The 12,147-nt window shown below is 45.9% G+C and overlaps 1 protein-coding gene across 8 annotated transcripts in view; it reads right to left on the reverse strand.

Annotated features, from left to right (window-relative positions):
* Positions 1-7,327: 7,327 nt before the first annotated feature.
* The window catches only part of RBM44 (RNA binding motif protein 44), a 2,201,010-nt gene continuing 2,196,190 nt past the window's right edge, over positions 7,328-12,147 (reverse strand). For all 8 annotated transcript variants that reach the window (XM_085645048.1, XM_085645052.1, XM_085645050.1 and 5 more), the window contains one exon: positions 7,328-9,511. The gene's annotated coding sequence lies outside the window, so the exon portion shown is untranslated. The remainder of the gene's footprint in view (positions 9,512-12,147) is intronic.

Raw genomic sequence — 12,147 nt, forward strand, 5'->3', positions numbered from 1 at the left:
AAAGGAAGGTTCTTTCTTACATTCCATCAGCCTTGCAGAAAACAGTGATCATGGTTCTTATTACCTCCAAACTGGACTACTCTAACGCGTTGTTTACCAACATTCAAAAACGGTTCTTGAACAAGCTACAGACACTTCAAAACACAGCAGCACGATTGCTTCCAGGCATTCACATCCAATTCAAGGCCCTTTGTATAGCTTTTAAGTCCCTACATGGCCTGGGCCAGTCCCATCAGGCACAACACTTCCATCGTTACACTCCAACAAGATCTCTTTTTTCCACATCAAGTAGAAATCTTGTAGCTGTGGAACTCGTTATCTTTAGAACTCTAAGGAAAAGCTTAAAAACGTGGCTATTCAACCAGTAGAACGAGTTACTTACCTTCGGTAACGATGTATCTGGTAGACACACAGTCTAGCCGCAGATTCCTTAACTTAGAATATCCCCAGGCGTCAGACTGGATCCGGAAAATCTTTTTCCCCAGCAGTACCTCTGCACGTCGGGGGGGCAGCGTCACCTGGCTCCGTCTTGACGTCGCCCACGGAAGTGACGTCAATTGAGCCATATAGGTCCACCCCCTCCCCCCCCGGTGTGCTGACGTCAGTTTTCTTGTGTGAAACTTTTCTGCGCCACAACGCGGAGCCCCTACAAAAACTGGGAGAGTATAGGAACAGTGTGCCCAAAAGGACAATCTGTGAAACAATAATACCAGGAAATCAAAGAATGATGAGAAACCTCACCATGTGAAAATAGAACTCAACACTTGAAGGGACGATGGTAAAAGAGTACTCAATACTTGAAGGGACTGGAGGGAGAGAACAAAGCCCCTGCCATTTGAAACAGTCTTGCCCAAGCAAAGAGCCCAGCCCCCAGACAGAGGCAATGGCATTGGAAATGAATGGCATGCAAACGAAGGACAGTTCGCAACCACAGGATGGAACTGTATGAAAGACAGTCTGTAACCACAGGACGCAACAGTAAAGGACAACAAGACTGGAACAACATGTCCCATGGCGAGAGACCAAAAGTGAACATCAACAGAGAATGTCCACCACACTCCCCACAATGACCTATGAACTGTAGCACTGGCAAACACAATCTCAACCCAGTGGACTGCAGCATAGAAAGGAGACCCCAAGGTAATGGGGAGAAACAGATGAAGGCGTAGGGAGGGTGGAAGAACACGAGACACACCACGCCAGAGAACCAGGGCGGACGACACACCCTGCCCCAGAGGCAGGTGAACTAGAGTACCCCTCAAGAAGACCAAGGCCACCTGTAAGGAGGCAAGTGGCAGAACCCCACCTGGAAGGCCCTCGCAGAACGGGGAGGATGGGTGGGCGTTAAGGAATCTGCGACTAGACTGTGTCTCTACCAGATACATTGTTACCGAAGGTAAGTAACTTGTTCCTCTGATACAGACATCTAGCCGCAGATTCCTTAACTTAGAATAGATATCAAAGCCATACCCCATTGGAGGAGGGTCTGCGACTGAAACCCCACCTAGTTCCAAAGAGAACTAAGCCGTCAATAAAACTGACCAAAACACGGTGGGGACAGCAAATGCCACCAGACCAAGGAAGCTCCGCAGGCGAGCTATAAAAAAGGGGAGGCAAAGGCAAAACAACCCTGCAGAGGACATATGAGATGTCACTCGTCCAGGCAGAAACGAAAGGAAGTCACGGAACCAACAAGGTCAGTGCATAACAGAAGAAAGTGTAAAAACTTCTGCCAAAAAAGTTCAACTGAGCACCAGATCCCATGGCTCCGCAATAGACACAGTCCCAGAGAAGGGACAAGACAGTATGACAGCGTCAAATCATACATAGTAAGCAGACATCACAGAAAGGAAGGTGAGGGAACAACGTCACCATGCTTAGATATACAGAACCGTGACTACCAGGAGAAACATGTATGTGGATGACAGGATACATGCACAAGGAGACAGTGTGTACCACGAGTACTACACCACACCTATGCAAAAGCCCAAGACTTGAAGCATCAGGTAGTTAAGCAGCTAACAGTACCCAGAGGTACCAACATTGAAGGAAAAACCGGCGAGACACATAGGGCTCTCACCCATAAGAAAGAGAGAGAGAGGTCTGGGGTAAAGACCCCAAATACTAGGACAAGTGAAAACCTAGTAAGCGTGCACTGTCACTGTGGATAAGCTCAAGACATGTATATATATAATTATATATATATATATAAGCAACCCAATCCTGGCCCACCTCCTTTCATGATGGGACCAACCAGGTATGGACCACAACACACATGGGACTCAAAGAGCTTTAATTGATTCCATAAACTTCAGTGTTAATCAGGTTAATGCCTGCCATTATATATATACATATATAGAGGCGTTTATATAAACAAGTTGAAAGCAAGGGGAAGAACTCTAAGAGCATGCCCCAGGTAAAAAGACTCCACAAGAGGTACCAACTGCACCAGAGTGAAGCAGGACACAATGTCACAACACTGAAAAAGCGACAGCATCCCGTTAAGAGGGAAGGAACCCTGGTCTCCGGTGAGACAGGCGGGGACACTGACCACTACAACTCACGAGGAAAGAGTGTAAAAAACACATGAACACAAGTCCGACAGAAAAGAAAGCAATATCGCGTTTAGTGTCGACTGAGAACCCACAACCAGAGCAACACCTGGAGTGGAACAATGACCACTAGTCCACAGTGGGATAGAAACCAGCAGCAGAGACCAGGAGCAGGAGCACCTAACCCTCTGCGTGGCAATATCAAAGGGATCGGAGTCCCTGCCAGGGAAATGCAGATGGAAATTAGAAAACAAGGCAAGACACAACAGGGACGTCGCTGGCGGACATTCCACTGCCAGTAGACAAAAAATCCCACTGGGCCCGAGCCATGAGAGAAGACGTAAGCACTTGCCCCACACCAGGAATGAACCATAATAGAACGTAATATATAAGCAATGGGGTGACCCTGTGTCCCTCAGAACCTGGGTAGGATTATTACAAGAAAACAATGGTTCTGTCGGGTTTGAGTAAAACAATTGCTTTGTTATGCAAATAAATCAAGAAATGACCACACAAACTAAGAGTACAAATCACGTTAACGCTAGATTTGGAGGGTGTGATGTCGTTCTTTATATAAATTTCAGCATTTATATGAAAACACCCATATCACTTGTAACGCAAGGTTACCAACGAAGTAAACTGTAACGTGAAGCAGTGAATCAGTGACAAGGTGACAAAAGTGACAATTTTGTGCAAGATATGTACAGTGATCAAATACAAAAGAAACATTCTATGTACATCATATACAAGAGGGGGGCCAGTATCAAGGAAAAACACAATGGCGCTGTTTCATGAGTGAATCAAAATACATTCGGAAAACAGGTCTTGAACTGGTCCTAGCAGTTATCGTCGACGTTTCAACCCAATATATGCGAAATTAAATCGTCATGCAGGGTCTTCATCAAGACATTAAGAAAAGCGATGGCAACCTGCAAGTGCAAGTAAAGTATGTATCAATATCGTGAATTGCTTATGATCAATGTGTGGTCCCTAATGAATAGCCAAAACTCACCTAGCCGGTGGTATAGGATGGCCTGGCAATCAGTTGTTTGCGTTTCAAAAGACAGAGCGCCTCATCAAATGTGGTCTCTGTAAGTGAAAGGGGACTTTATTGGTTCAAAGAGAAAAGAGAACGCGCCTCTCCGATGTCGCAGTGCATCAGGGCGGGAGATATAACATGCACCGGTGATTGAACCCCAAGTGATTAAGTTAGCGTGTGGAGTCATAGTCTCTATGAATAAGGACGGGGCGTGTATAGTCCCTGTTACACCAAAGTGATAGTCCCTGTTACGGTGGTGGTGGGCTCGACAACCACGGGAGATGGGGAACCGACCACGGTGCTTCAAAATGCGCCTATGAAGCGTGAATGTTGATTTAACTCCTAATGTGAAAGGTTCAAAGAGCCAGGCACGGCAAACATGCTTTAAAAGAAAAGGGGGCGGCTCACCTCAACGGGCGTACCGCGTCCGATAAGTGGGATACGTCAGGAATTCAAACCAAGTTCTGTAATAAAAACATTCGTTGAGGGCACAATCATGAACGGGTGATCAATCCATGACAGGCAGAATAAGGGGATTCGGTGCTTACTTGAATTGGAAGTCGAGCGATCATGACTAACGCTGCAGCACCTCCTCTCTTAGTCGGAGGAAGCCGCAACTGACAGAACGACTGCTAAATGAAAGGAATTCGGGGCAGTCCTGTCTGACGTAGACAGTGTTACGAGTCAAGCGAGCTGCCTAGAAACCAAGGGCGTTACGGAGCGCCGAAGCAGCTGAGACCAGCACGAGAGGCTGACGTCAGTAGCTGTGTCAAAAATACGTGATTAACTCATTAAGGAGCAGCATAATAGAACGTAGCCAAGACAGGGGTGCAAGGACACCACCGGCACCCTGTGACAGCGAACATATCTTGCGTGGATACAAAGAAACTGTTCTGGAAGAGAACAACATGCCCCCAAGGGGCACCTGCAGACAGGCAGAAAGAGCACAGCGAAGTCGAAAAAACACGCCATGGAGAGCCAGGTGTAGCAGAAACCCAAACATAACCTCGGGGAAGTGTGCCTCCACAGAGGCAGGAGAGAGCTATGGACCAATCCGTAGACGACAACCAAGAAGCCCCCGGAGAGAGCCACACCAATCCCGTGGGTCTCACCAGAGGGGACGTCCTACCACAGTAGGAAGAGCGGGACGAATCAGGAGACCCGCAGTATAGACAGAAAAGAATCATTCCAAAGAAGGCTCTACGGAAGTCTTTAAAACTGCCCGTGTCAGGAAGAGCAGCTATACAACAGCCAACAAGTACCCCACATAGGGTATGGCACATGCCTATAAAAGCAAGGGACACCTCTTGAGACAAGCTCTTAGGCAGAGGACTCAAAAAGAAAAGCAGAGACAGCTGGCCAGCTGTAGCAAAAGAAGGACAAGATGGCAAGAAGCCGCACAGTCCGTCTGGGTAATGACGTCTTGAACCCAGAGACAGAGCACTGGAGAAAGTAGTGACAATAGTGCAACAAAAAGGCAAAGTCCACAACAAGGACTATAAACCATGGAACTCATGGAAACTCAGACATGAGATGTTGAAACGCCAAGTCAGCATGTCTGTCGAACAAGGTGACCCCATCGAAGGGCAAATCCCTAAGACGCTCCTCGACATTGGCAGGGAAACAGCCATCGCGTAGCCAGGCATGGCGACGCAGAGCAACCGACCGCGCCATAGCTCAACCCACCAAATCAGTGGTGTCCATAGCGGACGGAATGGAAAATTGCACTATTTCCCGGCCATCACGAATCAACCGATCCAGGTCAGTTCAAGGACCCTCCAGAAGAGAAGGGAGGAGGCGCTCGACCGAATCCAAAAGGGCAGAAGTAGCCCATGCAAACACGCCAGACGTGTTCAGTGATCTGAGGCCTGTACTGGTGGACGCAAACACATGGCGGCCACACGACTCTAACCACCGAGACTACCAAGTGGGAGGGAGTAACGGAGGAGGGGCAGAAGGCAACAGGACTGAAGCTGCCTGAATCACCAGCCCTTGGATGGAGGGGAAAAACAGACCGTGTCATCTGGAGCAGGGCGATGTCGATGTACAATAGCACGATCCATCAGGTCCCCCGAAGAGGGCCTCGCCCAAGTCCCCATAAGAGTGTCATATAGCGACTCACCAAAAGGCAACAAGGGCTCCACTTCCACAGGGCCCTGGTGTAGTAAATCCAGCAAGGGGGCAGAGACACTGAGGGTGGCTGCACTTGTAAAATATCCGCAGCCCTGTGAACCGCCCTCGCAAAAGCCGCACTAGCCACCGTAGCCATCCGAGGTGGTGACAACAGGTCATCCGTAGGGGACGGCATGAGGCTAAGCCTACCACCAAAATGTGGTGGCTCTACAGCCCGAGGACGCCCAAGGCCCTGCCAGTGCATGGGGTCCTGTCCCGAGGGACAGCAAAACAACTCTGGGGGTGGCGAACCCATAGGGGCCTCCTCAGTTTCATCCTCCATATCTTCCACCAACAGATGAACGGCCGGGGATGGCACAGGCGTCGATGATCCTCCTCTTAATTCAAGCCCATCCCGATGCATTTTGAGCACTGAGCCCTTCGTCAGGGGACAATTAGTGCCTTCCTTCATTCATGGCGAACCCATAGGGGCCTCCTCAGTTTCAGCCTCCATATCTTCCTCCAACAGATGAACGGCCGGGGACGGCACGGGCGTCGATGATCCTCCTCTTAATTCAAGCCCATCCCGATGCATTTTGAGCACTGAGCCCTTCGTCAGGGGACAATTAGTGCCTTCCTTCATTCAGTGATGAATCAGAAGTGAATTAAGAGGAGGATAAATATGATGTACAATCAATCACTTGTTTGGATTCATCATTATCAGCTCAACCTAAAGAGCATATTTAATTTTCTTCATGGACATTGGATAAACCAATTAAACCCTCAACCATAAACTGTGGATGACCTTTTTGTGTGTTTTAAAGTGTTGAATAACCCGTGCAGGGTTTTAGGTTATGCCTAGGGGGACTAAACCTATTACGGGTACGCTATCATAAGCTTCATCTGCTTGACTGCAATTTCTTGGCGACAGGCATGTCAATCCAAAGTGTCTTTTTGGATCTAAATGATTTTCAGGCCTCACAGGTGTCCTCTTGATGATCGGGCGAGAGGGATAGGTTGCCAATGGAATGTTGGTTGGCATGAGGGCATTTGGAATGGCACTTCGGACTGACAAGGAATGGAGTGCGTTCCATTAGCAGCTCATTGTCCGATAAAATCTGTCGAAATTGAAGAAGCCCAGCAGGGTGTAGCCTGTAGGCCATGGAAGCAAGTCGAAAAATACGACACACAAATTTTTATTCGCTCCGAACGCAAGAGTTACTATTCGATCAAGACAATACCGTTGATTTGAAGGATCTACGGTTAAATCGAAGGCTGCCCGAAAGAGTCTCGAACTGGAGCGCGAGATATTACATCCGAACCGGCTTGCGGAAGAAAAAAAAAACAATCTAACAATGGAGTTGAAGCCCATTCACAATATCACCTACAGAAGGAGTCACACAACCTAATGACTCGAAGAAACTTCTTTGAACAAAAACAACTTGTAATCATCCAAGCCCAACATTAGATGGCAGACTTATGCAATCTACAGCACACATGCCTCGAACATTATGTTATGATTTCACAAAAAGGTTTTAACACAGCCAGGTTGTCACCTTTCAAATATACACACACTATTCTGGACTCCATCTGGTCATCATCTCTCAAAAAATACTATCCAACATTTCAGAGATCCATTTTTATTCATCATAATAACCATTACTACTTTACTCAAGTGACCTTTATCACTTTCTTATAGCAGTTCACATACATATGATGTCAATGCATATTCATTAGCAACTGAAAAAATACCATTCTTTGAAACATCGAATCTGGGGTGGAGAACAAGTGACCATTTTTTTAATACCTAAAATGAAATCATAGTTTAGATACATGCGCACATCTTGAAACAACATTGAGCACCATGTTTACAAAGACACAGTGTGGTGATGAGCATATCTCAAGCATGACACAACTAAGGCACAGTTAGAAATGCGAGGTACAAGGACACAGGGAAGTATGCAGCAATGGTGAGAAGCAGAGAAAAAAACGAAAGGTGGCTTAAACGAGCTCTAGGATTCTTCATCTGTAAATAACATTAATACCTGCATCCTCATGTTACTGATTAGGGTACAGACTCCTTGTTTGCTTTCAAACACCATATTCTGTAGGTTACAGATCACAACTCTCTCTTTTCGGACGTGCACCTTAGTAACTTAACCATAAGTACTAAATAAACGCAAGATTTCCCAATTGGGCTGTGGAAGTTGTCTCAACCTGGTAAAACTAAGCATCAAACTGCAGCTACCCAAAGGGAGGTTGACAATTTGTTCTTAGTATGAGGGAAGTGTTAAATCAAACTAAAAACACAATATAGGCAGCATAAGCATTAAGTAATGCAGTGAATATATAAGTCAACCAGGGTACAAAACAGTGATGTTAAATTAAATAAACCTGTACAAAAAATCATGAACTCAGTATTGAGATTTACCTGGTCCTACAATACAAACCTAACATTAGTTTGAAATGTATTCACAAACCAAGCTTGCAAGTCCTACTCCTCATGCAAGAGAGACCCTGGAAGCAAAAAGTTGAGTCTCAGGCCAAAAAAAGCCACAGAAAACAGAGCCAAGCATACTTTTAAGTCTCAGGAGCAATTAAGCACCACCAGGTATGGCCCAAGAAGCACTCAATATCCTTGTGGAATTCACTGGTAGAAGAGCGAGAAAACCCACAGCAGAGCAAGCTCCAAGAAACCGGGAATGGGGCCTCACCTCCATCTTAGGCCCAGCAAGTGTGGGGCAGTGGATTATTACCATTAAGCCTTTCAGAAGAGAAACCAAGGTCACATACTGAGGAAGTACCGTGTCAACCCAGTTTAAGCACCAAGAAAAGGGAGCGCAGGGACCTTAGCATGCTTGGAACGCATCACAGCTCATTTAGTAGCTGAATGGAAAGTGTTAGGGTGCCGCCTCACAACTAGCTGTCACTATATACTATTATGTTACATAGTATTCCACCCAGCTAGTGTTTTCTTTGATGCTCTCTCCACTGGGCTGTATCTTCCTGGGTCCTTTCTTTGAGGATTGAGAAGAAACGGTATTTTTCGTCACAACCCTTTCATAAGGGACTAATATTCTGCAACAATCTCAGCTAGAAGCATCAGCAGATTTCACTTTTGTCCTTCTAAGTGCCTGAAAAAAGGAGGACAATAAGGACGACAAAGGGGATTCCAGGGTAAAAAGACAGCTGCAGTTCCTCTTTCAATGACCCTGCCTAGCTTACGAACGTGTTGAGAAAAAGCTGCACACAAGTTAATGAATGTGGGACATCTGAGTTGCATGTGAACACTGCATGAACAACTAGGGACGCAAAGAAGCTGCAAAACATACAATTAACGTTTCCTATATTCGAGACTAGCCTCCGGAAACTCAACTCAAAAAATCTGCAAACAGGAAAACAAGGAGTGAAGAAAACCATAATTGCATATCATATTTAAGTGCATTGTATGCAATTCAAGAAGGGATGGGTCTAAGGTTGAGCCCTGCAAACTTAACCGTCCAGCTCATGATAGCACTGGGAAAGAGATGGATTTGGATTTCTGGCATGAGCCATCTCCACAACTAGCAAAAAATAAAGGATCTTAAGGAAGGGAACTGTCCGTGTCCCTCCTGTCTCGAACTGAATCTCATTTCAAAGCATCCAACAGTCTGCGTTTAAAGGTGGAACATAAGACCAGCGATGCGTAGGTCTCCACAGGTGAATTCTACCTGGCACAAGTCCAGCAGCGCAGGAGGAAAGAAAAGTGAACCAAAGCTTCTCTGCTAAGGAGATGTTTCCAAACTTTGCATCTGCTCGTTGACAGCAGCTGTGAAGGAAAAAAAAAAGCCATTTGCCACCCTGCTCTCATATTTATTTTTAACAGTAAATGCATTTGAAAATTCTTAAAAATGATAACTAAGGTGGCACAAAATACCTTATACCTCCCTAGTATTGTCAACTTGTCTTTCAATTTTCTTCTTCATATGCATCGGAAAAAAAATGGCAACTGACTATAAAATATGCATCTGACGTCAGCTGTACACTGGTAGCAATAGATGAAGTTTCTTTAGCCTTAGAAGGTACAGTTATTTACTTGTAATCCTACATTTCGGCATCAAGGAATACATTTAGCATATATACAATACATGGTATAAATATATTAGTTCTAAATGTATACCAATTTCCTATAGCATACCACATTTCTGATGCCTTTTCTTATAAACATAATATCCAAATGAAACAAATAATATTTAAACGACATTGACCATTACTTTAACCTTAGTGCCCTAAGCTACTTTAAAAACATGTAAGAAATTAAAGGAAATTAAGCCAGCTAGGCAGCGGTGCTGGAAAGCTGAAACCAGGAGTGTGCTCATTTAAGAAGTCAGTATTGTGTTGTACTGTGATTGTGATGGGGCCGGATTCCACATTCTAAATTTATTTAGGAACCTCTGGCCGATGGTCTTTATTGCCTGCTAAAAAGTATGGAGGAGAGAAAGCAAAATTCACAGATTATACATTTCCCTGGGTATCGTCCAGCGACCTTGGTTCCCAGGTTTCACCAAGCACGAAAGGCGTCCTAATTCCTCTCTGTTCAGGCTCTTCAAAGACATTCCTCTCCTCCCACATATCTTCTTAAATCTAAAATAACAAGGTCGAATTCCTGCAACTGCAGTAGGGGGCGAAAAGAAACTTTCTACACACACAAATTCTAATTAACTTATAACTTGAGAGCTAACTAGGAGAAACAAAACTTAAGAGAAATGAATGTTAGGCCTACAAGATTGGCTAACCTAATAATGTTCATTAATGCACACCTGCTACACAAGTCACTATACGACTCATTTATATAAAAGTGGATACATTTAAATTGCATAATATTCATAATGTGCATGCCTGATTACATGGTTCTCTAAACACGTTAAAAATGCACAAGTTACTACTTGTGTAACGATATATATGTAAGAGACATTACTTAGTGATAGATTCCTTACCTTAGAATAATCCCCAGGCGTCAGACTGGATCTGGAAAGTTTTGCAAGCAATACCCCTGCATGTCAGTAGGCGGCGTCGTGCGGCTCCGCGTCCGTCGCTGGAGTCGTAAGCGCCGAGATGACGTCACGGAGACTACTTAGGCGCTACCCATGCGCGCTGACGTCAGTTCTGTACACTACATTCCGCGCAAGGAACGCAGAGCCGTGCAAGAAACTGACCACTGGAGCCAAGAAACTAGGGCCCTGAAAGGGATGACCTTAAACAAGAAATCCGTTCGCAGAACGGGGAGGATGGGTGGGGCGGTAAGGAATCTATCACTAACTAATGTCTCTTACAGATATATCGTTACACAAGTAGTAACTTGTGCATCTGAAAGAGACACGTTAGTGATAGATTCCTTACCTTAGAATAGATACCCCAGCAATACCAACCCCGGTGGTGGGTCTGTGAACAGATTACACCAGAAAGTCATAGAGAACAGAACGGCAAAAGAAGCTGTCTTTCCGGACTTGACTGTCAAGGCAGTAATGCTTGGTAAACGTGTGCAGCGAGGCCCACGTAGCTGCCTGACAAATGTCCTGCAAGGGATTGCCGCGTCCCAAGGCAGTAGTATCTGCAGTTGCCCTGGTAGAATGGGCACGCAGTCCCACAGGAGCCTCCTCCTTAGTCAAGGAGTAACATGCTTCGATGCACAGAATGACCCACCGCGAGATGGTTCGTTTGTGCACGGCACAACCTTTTTTGACGCCCACGTAGCCCAACAAAGAGCTGGTCATCCACCCGGAACTGCTGTGTACGCTTCAGATAGAACGCAAGCGCACGTTTTGGGTCCAGACGGTGAAGCCTTTCCTCCACCCTTGAAGGATGCGGAGGCGGAAAGAAGGTGGGGAAAGTGATGGTCTGCCCGATGTGGAAGGGCGTAAAAACCTTTGGCAAAAAGGGAGGACGGGTCCTTAACACCACCTTGTCCGAAAGAACAGAAAGGAGGTTTGGAAGAAAGAGCTTGGAGCTCACTCACTCTTCTGGCAGAGGTGATAGCTACCAGGAAAGCCGTCTTGAGAGTGAGAAGAAGTAAATGAAAGTTATGAAGTGGCTTAAAAGGAGCGTATATCAGATAGGTCAAGACAAGATTTAAGTCCAACTGAGGCATTATGAATGGCACGGGAGGAAACGTATGTGTAATGCCTTTCAGGAAAAGGTTAACAACCGGGGACTTAAAGAGAGAAGGCTGATCTGGAAGCCTGAGAAATGCGGAGATGGACGAAAGATAACCTTTGAGAGTGCTCAGAGCAGAGCCCTGCTGCGCCAAGGAGAGCAGGAACAGAAGGACCTCAGAAAGAGGGGCAGAAAAGGGATCCACAGACTTTGCTGTGCACCATGCCACAAACCTGTTCCACCGGCAGGCATATACCGTCTTAGTGGAGGGACGCCTGGCTGCCAGAATGACATCACAGACTTCGAGAGGAA

The sequence above is a fragment of the Triturus cristatus genome, chromosome 3_1 (genome assembly GCF_964204655.1).
Source record: "Triturus cristatus chromosome 3_1, aTriCri1.1, whole genome shotgun sequence".
In the NCBI taxonomy this organism is placed as follows: Eukaryota; Metazoa; Chordata; class Amphibia; order Caudata; family Salamandridae; genus Triturus; species Triturus cristatus.